Source organism: Sciurus vulgaris, assembly GCF_902686455.1.
Source record: "Sciurus vulgaris genome assembly, chromosome: 12".
Lineage (NCBI taxonomy): Eukaryota > Metazoa > Chordata > Mammalia > Rodentia > Sciuridae > Sciurus > Sciurus vulgaris.
The window spans coordinates 15,464,135-15,481,059 of record NC_136473.1 but is presented as its reverse complement, the minus strand read 5'-3'; the positions used below and the strand labels follow the sequence as shown (position 1 = coordinate 15,481,059).

Here is a 16,925-nt window from a genome sequence, read left to right as displayed (position 1 = left end):
CATCTGGGGACCTCCAGGGAGCCTGCCTCTTCATTCTACAGTTTCACCCTCAAGCTATGTCTTTCTCACTTCCCTGGATTTGGGTGCAAGAGAAGGAGAAGCAACACCAGCCAACAATCCAAGGTGCTGATTCCCCTTCCCGTCTCACCTTTCTATGCTCACCTCCCCCCCATGCCCCAGTGTGACTAAGGCAAAGCTGAAATCCAGTGAGAGCTGATAGACAGGAGAGTAGTTTCTCCTGGACTCACAAATGGGACAAACCTGGAAGCGCTTCATTTGTGGATGGTTTCACTTACTGGCACCTCACGTCACCAGGACGCAGGGAAGGCTGGATTTTAAAAGGTGCTCAGCATCTCCTCCTCTTTTTGTTTACAGATGAAAAGTCCAGTTGCTGGCAACCACACAGATCCTGTAAAAGAGAACTCCACCCTGCTGTGCTGGGCACAAACCCACGGAGAAAAAGGGTCAAAGCAAGCTGTCAATCAGGCGACGAGCACTTATTGAGAATATATTATTACAGATAGGAGACTGTCACCGGATAAATATCAGCATAAGATAGAGTCCAGCCTTCAAGGAGTTTATAATCTCCATGAGTAAATGAGATTTAAACATGAGAAATCTTTGCAAAAAAAAAAAAAAAAAAAAAAAAAAGCCACAAGGGTGTATACAACTCAAGTAATAATACAGCAATAAATACATCCTATAGGATTTTGGAGACAGGTAAGATAACAGTCCCCAGAGATGCCTGGGATAGAAATAAATCATAGATTTCAAGCAGCTCAGGATCTGAGGGAGTTTGGAAGTGGCACAACAATTATTTCTCATGTAAGAATTTGCTCCAACACTTTGTTGCTGACTCTCCTTAATTCATTTAAAATACTCTCTAACGGAAGAAAAAACTGAGAGGCGAGATCAATTGTCACAGAGGATGGGGCAATAGAAATAAACATGAAAAAGTATTTTTTTTTTTTTTTATTTTGTCTGCTTTGATTTATTCCATCCCTGTCAAAATGTTTGGTGCTGAATTCACCCACTGCCCTGAGAAGGATGGTGGGGTTTCAGAGTTCTCTGCACACACCGAATAATTATGCTGTTTTTCTTTGTATACCGTTCCAATACTATAATCATGGTCGTTCTGACAAGTCAGCACAGATTCATAAAAACAGAGTTAATGAAGAAGCGAAGACTAAATTCACTTGTCATTTTTTTTTAAGTTCCTTTGTTATGGGCAGCCATCTTAACCCAAACTCCCTCTTACAGTTCTATACTTGTTACTTCCATGGATTCAATGTGCTCAGACGATTTATCCACCACATGTTTTTCACAATTCAGTGCTGACGGGGGCTTCTCTTCCAGCCCTGTGGCAGATGGAAGCCTACAGCTCCTAGCTGCCTACCACCGTGGGTCACCAAGGTCATTGGTGACTGTCAGCAAGGGGAAGACCTGACCTTCCACAGGAAAACAAGGAGGTAGGGGAGAGGGAAGGGGAGCTTGGGAAGGGGAGCTTGGAAAGGGCGGAGGGAGACTGAGAAAGGAGAGAGAGAGAAGAAGAACAGTACGCAGGTATTGTTACAGAGCTCTGTCTTGGCTTGTTGCAGAGATATTTCACTTGACTGAGCTAACAGCGCAATAAAGTTATAACATCAGTTACCCCAACGACAAGCCTGCCACCCACTCACCCTGCCATTCAAAGGCCTTGCTCGCTTTTCTCGTTACCTTGTTATGATCGGCCTCTTAGTCAAGTCTCAGTTTGACTAACTATTGCCATAGGCAACTAGTTGGTCAACTTTCCTCCTATTTAACAGAGGTAATGAAATGGCCCTGTTACTACCACTCTCACAGGCTCTTCCAGATGAGCTAGTTCATCAGCTATGTCTGGGATTCAGGGGCCCTAGGACCACAAGCTCTTTTTTCTTTAGTCCTTCCTTTTATCATAAAAGGAAAAGTTCTCAATGGTAATTTTGGGCTCAGTCCTCTGAGACATGTGTGAAAGAATGTGTTTTTCCTTGTCCGTGTGGGAAAAAATGGACAGTAGGGTAAATGGTAAGGAACCCAACTTGTGAAATCAAAGCTGCAAATGAAAATTAAAATAATAACTGACCTAATATGTTGCTTACCATGTGTCAAACACAGCTCTGAGAATGTTGCCCATGTTGACTCATTTAATCCTCATTACAGGTCAATGAGGTAGGTGCTCTAATTACCCCATTTTACAGAGCAGAACATTAAGGCACAGAAAAGTTAATTGATTTGCCCAAGGTCACATAGCTGGTAAATGGTATAATCAGAATTGAGATCCAGATCTACACTCTTAAACCCTGTGCTCCTCTGGAAAAAAAAAAAAAAGGAACACTACTTGGTGATGTTCTGTAGCATTTGGCACATCTGTAAAGCCCGATCAAGTAAGAAATCTAAATACCAAATTCATGGGAAAAAATAGGGTTGAGGAGTGATTTCTCAAAGTCCATATTAAATTCTGAGAATCTAAATCCATGTATGGAATTTTCTATGTCTAAAACCTCATTTGAAAAACATTTGTTTCATATCTAAGAAGGATTCATTCCCAGTTTCCTCATCCATAGGATGGCAATAAAACCACCCTACTGCAGAAAGCTCTTGAGAGGATTAAGATAACATATGCCAAGCCTGTGGCATGGGGTTTAATGTGCAGTAGGTGATCCACAAAGGGTAGCTACTATTTATAACGATTATTGGATTTTTTCCCCTGTGCTCATCATTATCAGATCCATCTTGCATTTAGGTGTTTCCTCTCACTTCAGAAAGTAAATAAGTGTTCCAATTCACCCATCAAAACAAACCGCAATACTGTGAATTGATATCTTGAGCAGAACTCCAATTGGGAAATAGAAATACATAAGCAAGTACTCCCTGGACTTAATAATCAGGTTTCAAAGGAAGCACTTACATATGATGGTGAAAGTTACTTGAGAAAGATCTGTTAGAGCAGATACAGAGATGGAAACTTGGATAGACACATTGACTGAAAGAAGAAAGTTGCAGCCCTGTAGTTATAATTAGATAAGTCTCATCCAAGTAAAGGTCTGATTCAGTAACTGAACTCCATGTTTGAGAAATCATGGGAGCGTACTTTGACCAGGTATTCTTCTCCTGTAGCCTGATTCTCTCTCTCACCTTCAGAAAAGGAAAGTAGGTAGTCAAGACAAGTGAAGGCATGAGGTTCCCAGATGTGTACAGGAAGATGCCAGGTCTGAGTCAGCTGCTCATATCCCAATGCTCTGGCCACGATCAGACCTTTACTTGGATGAGAATTATCTAATTATAACTGCATGGCTATAACTTTCTATCCAAGTTTCCATCTCTGCCTCTGCTTCTGAACTGGAGTTGGAGACCGTCACTGGTCACAGGCTTGGGGTTCCAGAGACAGAGTGATTCACATACCATTGATATATGGGATATAAAATTACTATTCAATTACCTAATGCATACATCCTGATTTCTGTCTGCTACCATCATTTCCCATAAATGAGACAGACCAATTTGTATTTAGTCTGTGATCATCACAGTTGTGTAAATCAGGTGTATGCATACGTATGCCTTTGTCTTAAGTGTGTATTTATGTGTGTATGCATATATATATGCTCATCTGTGTGTTTAGTGTGGGGTCAGGTGATCCTGTCTGTGCACTTGTGTGTATCTCTTTGTCAGTTGCATCCTGCTTGTTTGTGTGAGTCTGTCCTTTGTGGAGCTACATGTGTGTTGTGTTTTTATGCCCCACATGTGTCCATACATGCATGTACATGTGGCTACTTAGTTATGCAGAAATAAATGCAAATGCATTCTAGAGCACAAAGTTCCTTTTAAAGGACCAGACCCTATGACATCTGGATTATATGGGGATGTTAACATTGGCCTGAGCAAGGTAGAGAAAGAGCAAAGGAGGAAAGAGGAACAGATAAGCCTTGCCTGAAAGAGCTCAGGACCTAGTTTTGTCGGGTTCGCTGCTGTCTCATCTAAGCAACTCATGGCCATGCCAAAAGCTTGTACTTCATGCCAAAAGCATGTACTTCATTGCACACATTTCAACTGATGTATGAAAGTATCTTCTTGGGAGCCATGGAAGTTCTCACCTGAAAAAGATACTGCTTGATGAAATCAGAGGAAAGGATTCTACCCAACTCCCACAACACATCCCATAGGAAAGCCCAGCAGAAACGCTGTGTTCTTTAATTTTCAAGATGATTTAATTAGAAGTTTCACTGGCCCTGTTTTTCCAAAGCAGACATTCATTCTTTAATTAATTTTCTAATATAAACAATAATATTTGAGGTGAGAAATACCAAACACATGATTCCTTTCTACTTTCTAAGTTAAAGTTAGCCAAATAAATATTTTACCAGAAATCTTTGTAAAATTATAACTCCAGTCATTGAAGGATGAGGAGATATGCATGCTACTAATGCAAAATATTGAGTTGACAAAATAAAGTCCTGAAGATTTACAAATTTAAATGGAATTTTTATCAAGAGCAGCAATTATCCTGTGGAGTAGAAACTTTCTGAGCTATTAATAAAAGCTACTAGGTGGGGAAATAAGAAGAGATATTCACTGGATTAGACAAAGGGGAATGAGTGGAAGAGAGGAGGGATGGGGTTGGGAAAGTCAGTAGGGTGAATCGGACATCACTTTCCTCTGTTCATATATGAAAACATGACCAATGTAACTCCACTTCATGTTCAACCACAAGAATGGGAAGTTTTATTCCATGTGTATACAACATGTCAAAATACATTCTACTGTCTCGTATACCTAAAAATCACAAACAACTAGCTGGGTGCAGGGGTGCATGCCTGTAATCCCAGTGGCTTAGGAGGCTGAGGCAGGAGGATCTCAAGTTCAAAGCCAGCCTCAGCGACAACAAGGTGCTATGCAACTCACTGAGACCCTGTCACTAAATAAAATGCAAAATAGGACTGGGAATGGGGCTCAGTTGTTGAGTGCCTCTGAGTGTAATCCCTGGTACCCCAAAAATAAAAAATAAAAACAAAAAATTACTGAAAAAGATGTAAACAGTGGTTAACAGCAATTTACTTTTTTTAAAAAAATAGAATTTATTTTTCAGGGCACTTGTTGGTCACAGCAAAATTGAGCAGAGTAAAGAGATTTCCCACATTTCCCTGCTCCACAAATACACAGTCTGTCCCATTGAAATATCCTCCACTAGAGCAATGATGAACCACCATTGACACATCACTATTATCCAGAGTCCACAGTTTATATTGAGGTTTACCCTTGATAGTGTACATTCTATAGATTTGGACAGATGTACAACAACATGTATCCACCATTGCAGTTTCATGTAAAATATTTTCACTGCCATAAAATTTCCTTGTGACTTCTCTGCTCATCTCCCTCTCTCCTCCACCACTGGCCTCCATTGATCTTTTTTCTATCTCCACAGTTTTGTCTTTTCTAGACTGTCGTATGGTAGAAATCACATCATATATAGCTTCTTTAGACTGCCTTCGTATACTCAGTAATATGCATTTAAGGTTCTATGTCTTTTCATAACTTGATAGTTCATTTTTTCAGCCTTGAATAATATTATAATCTCTGGATGTGCCACAACTTATACATTCACCTACTGAATGACATCTTGGTTGCTTTTAAGTCATGGCACTTATGAATCAAACAGCTATTAGCATCCTTGTACAAGTTTTCATGTGGACATAAGTTCTCCATTTCTTTGGGTAAACTCAAGAAGCATGAATGCTGGACCCTATGGTAAGAGTGTGTTTAATTTTGGAGGAAACTGCCAAATTGTCTTCCAAAGTACCTGCACCATTTTGCATTCCAGTAAGTGAGAGTTCCCGTGGCTTCACATCACCCTCAGCATTTCATACTGTCAGTGTTTGAAGTTTTATCCACTCTAATAGTTGTGTAGCAGTTTCTCACTGGTGTTTCGATTTGCATTTCCTTGATAACATGTGATGTGGAACATCCTTTCATATGCTTATGTGCCATCTGTATATCTTCTTTGGCGAGGTGTTAGTTGAGATCTTTGGCCCATGCCTCTTACTTTACAAATCGGATTTAACTTGACACAGCAAGCCAGCAGGTACTTAGGATAACTCCTGCAAACCACCTTTGTTTGTGGTACCAACACTACCTTGACTTTTTGAAATATGATGGAATAAAATGATACCTTCAGAGGCCTCTAATCACAAAGTTTTGGAAAAGACTGAAATGTCTTAAATTAGATGCCCATAGACTTTTGAATAGGAATAGCCTCTTCAAAATATTTGAATTTAGCAGTTTAATGAAAAACTGCATGATTTTGATCTCTCCTTAGGAAACTAGGACTCAGCATGTTCCTTCCAGATCTTTGTCTTCTTAACTGTTCACTAATCATTACCCTTGAGATAATTCTGCAAAACAGAGGAATCCTAAACAGTCCAAATTCCCATACCTTCCTTCTATCCTCCAGTATTAAAAATTATTATAAGCCAGTGTGATGAGAGAGGAAAGAATGGGGGATTTGAAGGATAACTTTGGAAAAGTTTGTAAACCAGATGAGAAAGAAAGAGAAAGAAGTTACAGAGGATATACCCATGAAGGCATAGTTGACAAAGCCTGAGCTGGTAATCAGATGTCCTGAATTCACATCTTTAACCTCCACTGGTTTCCTGATCAGACTCAGGCAAGTCACTTCTCATCAACATCCACCATGCTTGCGAGGGCCCTTCTCAGTCAGCCCGTGCTATTTGAATGATTTCTCCACCACTTAATAACCGTGTAACTTTGGGCGACTTAACCTTCTTGCACCTCAGTGTCTTCATCTGTAAAACGAGGATAATAATACTTTCTCATCCACAGAGCTGTGGTGAGGGGGAATGAGATAATGAGATGATCTGCATACAGTATTGTTTGAACCATAATAAGTACTCAATAAATATTAGCCCTTGTTATTAGCTCTGAGTCACAGTTTCCTCACTGAGAGGATGAGAGGGTTAGACTTTGTGACCTAATAAATTTTCTCTTCAGGAAAACTCCATCCTGTGCAATGTGGCTAATACCCCAAGATCCTGAAACCTCTGCAGCCAGAAAGAGCCCTGGTCAGCTCCTACTTGCAAAAGCTCATCCACCACACTGAGGCCTTATTGATTCCTATTTTACATGCAGTTCTAACTACCATGTTTATCTGATTTCTTGGACTACAGCAAATTAAATGCCCGAATTAAAAAAGAAAAAGCATGTTGGAAGGAAAACACTTGGTGAGCAAGAGTGATTGCCAACAGTCTGAGATTAGGGAAAGAGACAGTAAATAATTGTTATCACAGTATAAAGTCCATGTGCATGGCCATGACTCCAAGTCATTAAAAATGTTTAATTACATTTAGTAAATGGCTCAAGGCAGTGGACCAATAGGAAGACAATTTCTATAAAATCATATAAGCATTTAACTATCGGTTTTCTGATCAGTTTCCTTATTACAAAACCACACTGACTATTATTCAAGACTGTCCAGCTGTGCTGGTCTACCTAGGTCTCTCCTGGCCTGATCCCCTGGGCACCATGCAGAATGTAGAGCTCTCAAGAATGGTTCTTGTCTCCCAACAGAGAGATGGACATGGGGCTAGAGAAAATCAAGCCAGGTAGCCCGCACAGACTCTACAGCATTGCCTACCTGGATAAGCTGGACCTCAAGCGCCTGCATGTTTATGTCTCAACACTAGCGACCTCTTTTCTTGGCCTTTGCATCACCTGGCTTCTTTTCCAACTCAAAGTTGATGTGCTCAGGAATTAGGATGTAAGTGGACCTAGAATAAGGTTGGATCCTGCCTCAGCCACTTGCCAGCTAAGCAACTTTGGATAAAACACTGTAGCTTCTCTGCACATCATTCTCCCATCTATAAAGTGTGAATAATTGCACCTCACTCCCTGAGCTGTCGAGGAGAGTAAATGAGATCATGGGAGCCAAGCAGAGTGCCAGTTCAGAGGAGGAGCTGAAGTTGCATTAGCAATTCCTGGTGCCTGTTTTAATTGCATGTAGGATTTTGACATGTCTTCTCAAACATAGCTCATCGCACACATTGAATCCATCATGGGTGAAGTATAGATGTGGAGTAAGATAGGTACAAATGAGAATTCCCCTTCTATCATTTACCCTCTGTGTGACCTTGGGCGCATTTTGTAAGCTTTCTGAGGCCCAGTTCCTCCATTTGTAGGTTAGACAGACCACCATTCATGGCAAGATTTTTTGGAAGGATGTATGCAGGAATATATTTAAAGAACCTGACTCTAGAAGTGAGTAATTAACACTTAAAATACCTTATATTAGGCATGTAGTCTCTAAAGCAGTTTCACCCACTTATCTTTTTTCATTCTTAGAGAAACATTGTAAGGTTGCCTGAAGGTATTGTTGTGTCCATTCAAAACAGAAAGAAGAAAGCTGGTTGTAGCAAGTGGATTTTCTAGTGTCACACAGCCTGTAAATTCATCAAGCTAGGACTGAAATCCAGGCTCTGTCTGTGGGGCCACTCAACTGTGCTGCACAGTTCCCCTGGACAAGAGACAGACAAGAGACAAGGAAGGAACACACCCTTCCTCACTGCCTTCTAGCACTATTAGAACACCTGCGATCCTGTTTTCAGCAGCAGGTATTAGAAAGTCCATCACAATTTGGCTTAAATAACAAGGAAATTTACTCTCTCATATAACTCAAGTCCAGAATGTGGAAGGAGGAGTCTAGGCTCAACATGGTCGACAGCACAATAATGTCAACCAAGACTTTTTTCCTCTATGTCTCTTCAAGCATCAATTTCATCTTAAGGTCAGTTTTCGAAGTGGTCACCAGATGTCTGTCAATGGCAGTGGGAGATACAAGTTCTCTGTTCTTCCCTCACACACACCTGCAGAGAGTCCCTCATTTATCTGTTGGGTCAATTCATATCATCCACCCATCCCTAGCCCAACCAGAAGAGACAGAAATGCCTGCACCTATTGCTTTAGATGAAGCATTATCTATTCCTGTAGTGGGGAATGAAGGATATGCACCTTAGTCATCTGACAGAGAGGTAAATGCCTACAGGACTATGTTCTTTATGAAAGAGCACAGGAGAAGAGGTGCTGAGAAGCTAAAACTCACTACTGAGTAATTTAAGAGGCATTGGCATTTTTAATGTCCTGAATTTTTCTTAACCTGAATTTTTATACAAAATATATAAAAAAAGAGATGAGCATTCTTTAAAAATCAACTTTTATTAAGAGAAATCAATTTGGAATGTGGACAGATTTAATTTTCCTAAAAAGCAAAAACAGATGGACAGACCCACTTGATACAGAAGAACTATATCAAATAAAATTAAAAGCAAGGTATACTGGTGAAAGATAAGGCTAAAAACAGATGAACCTGCTTTTGAACACCTCTGCCACTAATGAATTATGTTTAAATGAATAAAACTAGTTCATGGGTTGCAAACAAGCCCAGGATGTGTGTCTTTGCTTTATTGTTTTTGCCTGGCACCAAAGTCTTGTTGTATCTGAGCTAACTGTACCTTTGGAGGTGTAGTGACTGACTTCTGAGAGCAAACAGAGCCAACTACCAAAATTCTAGAGCCTAGATTCCAAAGGTACAGTGTTATATATGATGAAAATATGCTAAAAGCTATCCCCAAAGCCAGTAAAGATCCACTATGTTATCGAGATATCAAAAAATAACTGTTTTCATTCATAATTACTGCTTGTCAGTTACAGTCAAAAGATTATTTATAGAAACCAAGTCAAAACCTTTTTAGCACCCTGTATCATAGGACACAAATCTGTTTTTGAAAAACGATTTTTCTAATCAAAGGAAAGAATGGGGGTAATGTTATAAAGGCCCAAACCCCCAATTTAGCTACTCTACAGGATTGAATTTCACCTCATGCTGGAGCAGAATGAAATCTGTCCTTCTGAAGAGAAGTGGAAATTATCTTTTCCATGAAATCAGAAAGATCAGCACAGGGTTGTCTCTTTTGGCTTATTTGCAAAATTGCACCTGACTCCATTTCACGAGGTGATAATAAAAACTTTGTTAAGCTGGGAAAAGCTTTTCTCTCTGAGAGTCACAGAGCTGTCTCTTAGGAGCCCCACAAAACTCTTCCTGATGCTCAGAAATGTGTGAGTGTGGATGATTCGTTTCCTTTCTTGCTGCTCAGAACTCTCATCCCGATTAGAAGGTTCTGGCGCACCTTGAGCATTAGGTAATCATCTGTAAGTACAGAGGCTTTTCGCTTCCTGTCACTGCTCAGGCTAAGCCATCTCCAGTGTTGTAACATCACTGATATCTCCAAGAGATAATCCAAAGTTGTCTACTGGTTATATAATTTGTCAGACATTAGAGACTAGAGCTATCGGTAAACATACAGTATTTTTTGTCATCTTTTCCTGATAGTGGTTTTGATAAGATTTAAAGTAGCCTCAAGTTCAACTTCCTTAACTATAGGTGTGTGCGTATGTATATGCAATTGAAACAAGTTGCTCTATAAGTCGCATGTTATGATCTTCCTGAATGGCAAGCCAAAACCTGCCATGCTGTCTGACTTTGTTGACTTTTGACATTTGCTTTCCTTTGTTGGAGAAAGTTGCCTTTTCAATATGTTTGCCCTGGATCTTAAATGTGATGAGCCCTAACCTCAAGGAAATTCTCAAGGAAGTCCCAAGAGTAGTCTGAAGATTGTGTCTCCATCAGCAGAGAAAAAATTGTCCAAAGGATCCCAGGAAATTGCTTTTCGAGAACCATAATAATTCAGTAGAAAATAAGATGCAAATTCCATTTAAATATGTATTACTTAAATACAGTTGATCTCTGCCAGGTGTCTTCTAAAACTATGATCAGGAGAGTGAACCAAAAGGGATCTGATTTTTAACAAATTAATCAGAGAAGTGAAGTTTCAGAAAATTTTCACTGAATTAACCATCTCTGATTTTTTTTAACTAATCTGATAAAAATAATTTAGATTTAAAAATACTTTACTAGCTCTACAAAATCTTCCTACTCTGCCTGTACAGAATTTTTGACATTATAACATTGCATGCACAATCCCTTCCTGCCAACTCGGCAAGCAGTGTATGCTGAGCATATGTTGGCCTTCTCTTCTGTCTTTGTCCCTCCATGTACTGGCCATTTCCTAGACTAAATTCAAGTTGTACCTATTCTATGAAGATTTTGCATGGGACTTCTTTTCTGAATCCCTAGAGTACTGGTTTCCATTGTACACATTATATGATATTCTTGGATTATTGCTATCACTTTGTCTCTCTATGACTATTTTTTTACTTGACCATGCATTTCTATTTTATACACCTCCTGGAGACTTTCAGGTCCCAAAGGTGTGGTATATTTATGTCACTCCCATACCTCACACAAGGCCTGACATGTGGCTGACATCTAATATGTTAGCTTATTTGCATAGTTTAACTGATCTAGTTAAATTCTTTAGCCTTAACCCAAGGATAAAATAATGGACTGCTATGGAAAGGTTGTAAAAATTATAATCATATCCATGCCCGGATACTTGAATGGATTTGTGAATCTGCCACTTACTAGACAGTGACTTGGACAAGTCATTTCACCTTCAGTTTTGCATCTGTAAAATGGAAAGAAAAACAATGACTCTCCTACCCACTTCACTAGATTACCATGAGAGTTCAATGATGTAATGTCTTTGAAAGTGTTTGTACAAAGGTTACTATCTAAAAAGTATGAAGGATCATAATTAGGCAAAAGAAACATTGCTCTTAGAAATCCTATACATAGCCCAGTGCAGTGCTGCATGCCTGTAATCCCAGCAGCTCAGGAGGCTGAGGCAGGAGGATTGCAGCTTCAAGCCCAGCCTCAGCAATTTAGGGAGACCCTGTCTCAAAATAAAAAATAAAAAGTACTGGGGATGTGGCCTAGTGATAAAGCACCCCTGGGTTCAATCCCCCAGTACCAAAAAAATAAGAAATTCTAACGACTTCTAAAATGATCAAGATTGGTGATAGTTGTAAGATATATTATAATTAATTTTAAGTAATAGTACAGATCAGATTATTAGCCTCACCTTACAATGAAAGTTTGATATTCCCTAAAAACAAACAGTTACAAGTAAAATTGGTGAGAGTACCAAATTGCAATGCCTACCCTGTTCTAGCTCTAGAGAGCTCCGTTGCACTCTGCCATGATCTCCTTTCTGAACTTTAATTCAAGCACCATTGAAGTTCTGATTCTTGTGGACACATAGAACACATCATACCAAAAGCATCCATCAGTCTTGGTTCCGACTTCCTGTATTAGCATAAAGAACATCCCTGAATCCATCCTTTGGCTCAGATCTCTTCAAAGATTTTTCACACCTGTGCCATGTGTTCATAAACTCAAATCTTCACCATTTCTGTGTTGCTAACCTCAGATGAAATATCTGTATCTGAATGTCCCATAAGATTCTCAAGGTATGAAAAAACAGAACTGACCTTGTTTCCTCTCCCCACTTCCATCCCATCCTGAAACCTGCCATTCTTTCCATCTCTCAGGACGCACCTGACCATCCATCCAATTGCCAGAAGGAAACCGGGCAATCATTCCCAATCTCGCTCTTCCTCAAGCCTTACTACTTCCTGAGAATTCTGCCCCCTTTCCCTCTCACCAGTGCATGCATTATCCCTGTATCTCCTAGTAAAGTGATCCAATTTGGCACTCAGTTGCTTGGATTTCTCCAACAATCTTCCAACTATACTCCCCACTTTGTGTTCTTCTTCCTCCAATTCACTGTCCATTCTGTAAAGTGGAGAAATCCCTGTAGGGTGCAAATTTAATCCTACTGGTCCCTGGCTTAGAATCTTTCATTGATGCTCCATTTCCCCTACAAGGGAGATGTGAAGTCAACCATACATCCAAACTCCCATCCAGATGAACATTCTCCCACGCTCTTACAATTTCCTTCTACTCCTCAGCATATTCCCAAAGGACTAAAATATGCATACTACAGTGACACGTACACATCAACATTTATAGCAGCTCAATTCTCAATAGCCATGCTATGGAACCAAGCTAGATGTCTTTCAGTAGATGAATGGATAAAGAAAATGTGGTATATATACACAATGAAATATTACTTGGCCATAAAGAAGAATGGAATTATGACATTTGCAGGTAAATAGATGGAACTGGAGAATACCATGCTAAGTGAAATGAGCCAATCCCCACAAAACAAAGGCCAAAACATGTTTCTTCAGATTTGTGGATGCTAACCTACAACAAGAGAGGGTAGGGAGGGGAAGAATAAAAGCCCATTGGATTAGACAAAGGGAAACGAAGGGAAGGGAGGGGGAGGGGGATAGGAAGAATGGTAGAATTAATTAGACATAACTTTCCTAGCCTTGTATTTGAACAGGCACCCAGGGTAACTCCACATCATGTACAACCCCAAGAATAGGCTCCTAATTAGAATAAGTTATACTCCATGTATGTATAATATACTAAAATACATTCTACTAAAAAGAACACATGACATTTTTAAAAAATAGTAATTGCCTTCTACTGATCTATGCACCTGTTAGCTTGAAACATCCTTCAAAACAGCAACTTTTTTTTTTAAAACCAGCTTGTCTCAGTTGCCCTGGCTCCAAGGTGCCTAGCACATAACACACTCTCAGGAAATACAAATCTACCTTTCTTTGCTCCATACATGAACTTCCTCATCCTAGAATATTCTGCCTCTTCTGCTGTGTCAGATATCATGTATCATGTCCACTTCAGGAAATCTTCCTAAATGAGACTGGGATGGCCCATCTTTTCTCTGTACTCATTTTGGATGTATTTATAAAATGAATGTGTATCATTTAGCATTTTTAAAAATGTCATAGATAAATAAGGTGCATGGTGTCTCCTAATGTCAACTCTGAACTCCACGGGTGGGCAGTCCACTCTTGACCCTCCCATCACCCTGGACTTCTACCTCGCCAGCAGGCAGGTGGTGCTTACTAAAGGCTGTGTGGGGGGTGCTGTGCCATCATCCCACCCAGTTGTCACAACTCCTGTGAATCACGGTTCCTCTGCCCCTGTGCCTCTTCACTCTCACATACCCAGGGCCCTCTTGCTTACATGTCCATCCAGCAGGGAGCCGGGGTGGAATGTGCTAAGCTGAATGTGCCAACCAAGGTCTTCAGCTGTACTTTCTTCCTGCTTTCAGGCTCTTTCTTTTTTACGGGACAGTTACTTCAACACGGCTTTTTTCATCTGTCAGCTGAAGGACCGCATGAGTTCTACCTGCTTTATTCAGGGTGTACTCATAACCAAGACAAGTGATTCATCTCCTGTCCTCCCAGGAGAATAAAAATTGACTTACCATCAGAGGACAATCTCTCTAACACATTTAAAAAAGGGACAGAGGGGACGGAGTCAGAGCTCCAAATATTTCAGTTTCCCTTTCACACAGCCTGTGCCCTTAGCACAGATTTTCCGAGGTGATATCATCCCTGTACTTCCCAACAGCAGAAATCTGAGTGGGCAGACACTTGCCAAACTAGCACAGTCTTCCAAGCGCAGGGGAGAGCTGGAATCCAACAGAATCCAGAAGCTGGAATCTCGAGCCAAGCATGAAATCTTTCAAAGAAAGTAGACTCCCTTTATCCCTATTGTCTTCTGTGTTTATTTTTTGGATTAAAAAAAATCCATATTTATTTAATTCATTTAAACAACTTATAAAAATGTCCAGCTATTGAAAGGGAAATGTATAAACAAAATATTGAAAGTTGTATATATGTGTATGTGGGGGGGGGGGTGTATCTGTATGATCAAACTGAAATTTTTAAATTGCTTCCATTTTCTTTTGATTTTCTACAGATTACTGGGTCCCCGATCACAGTATCATCTGATGTGGCATGCGTTCCAATTGTCCCTTTGGTCCAGCATCACTATCTACATAATATCAGCATTACTTGATTAACTACAACTGCCATGAAGAAATTTCTTTTTTTTTTTTTTCTTTTCAGTACTAAGGATTGAACTTGGGACCTCACACATGCTAGGCAAATACTCTCCCACTGAGCTATATCCCTAGCCCCTCAAAAATGCCTTTTAATCTAACTTTAGTAATATGTTAGTAATAGTGAAGCTGATAAATATGGGTGGGTGATGGAAATCTTCTATATCTTGATTACAGTACATTGTTAAAGTGCACAGATCTGCACACCTAAAAAGTGATTGAACTATTAATGTACCTCAACACACCTGACCTTAACAAGTGGTAGATGAAACACAAAGAACCAAGGTGCTGGAATTTGCATCTTGTCCACATCCTTTACGTATTATTGACCCTACACAATTATTTTCCTTCTTCTCCCTCATGATCTCTAAAATGGTGCAGGCAACAGTGCCTACTTATGGCATTATTAGGAGAGAGAATCAGTACGGAGCCTCTAGCATAGAAGAAGAGCTCTATAGATCTTTTTCTTCCAGTGCTACAATAGAACAGTGTACAACGTGTAATGGAAAACAGGCAAATGGCCAGAAAAACCAAATCATAAATGAAAGAATACAAATACCCATCAGTCACAGAAGGATAACTTGGGCTTAACTGCTACTCAGAAAAACAAATACTAAATGTGAAAAACGCTTTGTTTTGCAAAATAAATTTTTTCTTTCTTTTATTCTTATTTTTATAAAAACGACACCTGGAATTGAGACAGATTTATCTTAAACAAGCACTCTGGTCATTATGTGCTACTGGTGAACATGGTCACCCCTTGTAGAAAGCAACTTGTGTATGTACCAGGGGCATGAAAGTACTGAAACTTTAATCCAGTCACTTTACTTTTAAAAATGTGTCCTAAAGCTCAGAGGGTCATGATTACAATATATTTGGGGTGGGGGATGGCACTGGGGATTGAACTCAGGGGCACTCAACCACGGAGCCACATCCCCAGTCCTATTTTGTATTTTATTTAGAGACAGGGTCTCACTGAGTTGGTTAGTGTCTCGCCATTGCTGAGGCTGGCTTTGAACTCATCATCCTCCTGCCTCAGCCTCCAAAGCCGCTGGGATACAATATATTTTTAAGAGAAAAAAAGATGTTGACTCCCAAACATGGAAGAAAGGTTAAACCTCCCAAGCTCAAGATTCTAAAGAGGTGGTCACAAGGACAGCAGGACACACAGTGATTTAAAATGTCTTGCTGGGAACTCACAGACGTTTGTCAACTCCGTCGTTTTCACAGAAAGGCAGTTCTCTTACTGCCCACACCCCTGTTTTATTGCTTGGTTTCAATAATTTTCTATGAAGGTTTGGTTCCCCTATTTGGATTCATTTTCTGACCCTTTGGGTCTGGCCATGTTGTCCCACTCTTTGAACATAGTTTAGCCTTCAATATTCTTTTCTTGATTGGTTAATCCTCCAAAGCCTGTGCCATGTGGAATCCTGAACAGAAATCCAGTCAAGGTGAGCCTTTCTCCTTTACTCTTCAATCCTTGAATCATCATTTTGCAAAAGGATAGTCGCTGCTTCTGCACAGCCATGGAGACTTGGGGTAGTCACACCCTGGGCAAGATACAGTCTCCTTGGCCAAACTTTATCAGAAGGCGTTGTAGAAACTCATTAAGCCACTTGAGTCAAAGATCCAGGTGATTCATCCTCCACCTCCACCCAGCCCAACTTTCCCTCTGGTAACAATTAAATATGCTCCCCTTTTCCACTCCCACCTCTGCCAACACACTGTCACATGTTCCACACGGCCACACACTCTCCCTGGGTTACAAGCTTATATAAGGTTCATTTGCTTGGCACTCACAGGACAGATAAGGAGGAAAATGGCCACCGCCCTTTTATCAAGTGCCTGGTGGTAGAAGAGCGCTCACACCTGGTCCTAGCCATGTGGCTTGATCTTAAACCACCTATGTCCTTTGACTTCTTAATAAGAAGAATGTAA

General features: G+C 40.2%; 1 long non-coding RNA gene across 2 annotated transcripts; it reads left to right on the top strand.

The window, feature by feature from the left end:
* The first annotated feature begins 972 nt into the window (after positions 1-972).
* Positions 973-15,651, top strand: LOC306642081. 2 transcript variants are annotated; one of them, XR_013758371.1, is made up of 3 exons: positions 973-1,469; positions 12,535-12,676; positions 14,846-15,651. It is a non-coding gene; the product is annotated as an uncharacterized lncRNA (long non-coding RNA). The 2 variants fall into 2 exon arrangements; XR_013758370.1 differs by lacking the exon at positions 12,535-12,676.
* The last annotated feature ends 1,274 nt before the right edge of the window (positions 15,652-16,925 follow it).